The sequence below is a fragment of the Phalaenopsis equestris genome, unplaced genomic scaffold (genome assembly GCF_001263595.1).
Source record: "Phalaenopsis equestris unplaced genomic scaffold, ASM126359v1 Scaffold226392, whole genome shotgun sequence".
NCBI lineage: Eukaryota > Viridiplantae > Streptophyta > Magnoliopsida > Asparagales > Orchidaceae > Phalaenopsis > Phalaenopsis equestris.
The window spans coordinates 190,794-191,112 of NW_018244410.1; positions in this window are offsets into that span (position 1 = coordinate 190,794).

A 319-nucleotide genomic window follows, 5' to 3' on the forward strand; every position below is an offset into this window, starting at 1 on the left:
TGATTTATGCAATTTTATATTTTCTATGCAGGTATATAAATACAAGCATAAATAAAAGTGCGGTAAGAAAGTACAAGAAAAACTGTAAATGCGGTAATCTGTAAAAGTGTACCTGGTGAGTCTTCTGTTCCACCACCTGAAACTCAAAATGCATGTCAGAGCATTTATGTATATAGAGCTGGAAAAGTAAAGTTTTGGAAACCTTCCTAACTCTATGTTGTGTATTGGGGGTCCTTAAATTTTAAGGATAATATTATTAAGTAGAACATAGTAAGTTTAATAGTTCCCTAAGGCATTCACCAGGTTAAGAGTAGGGAGC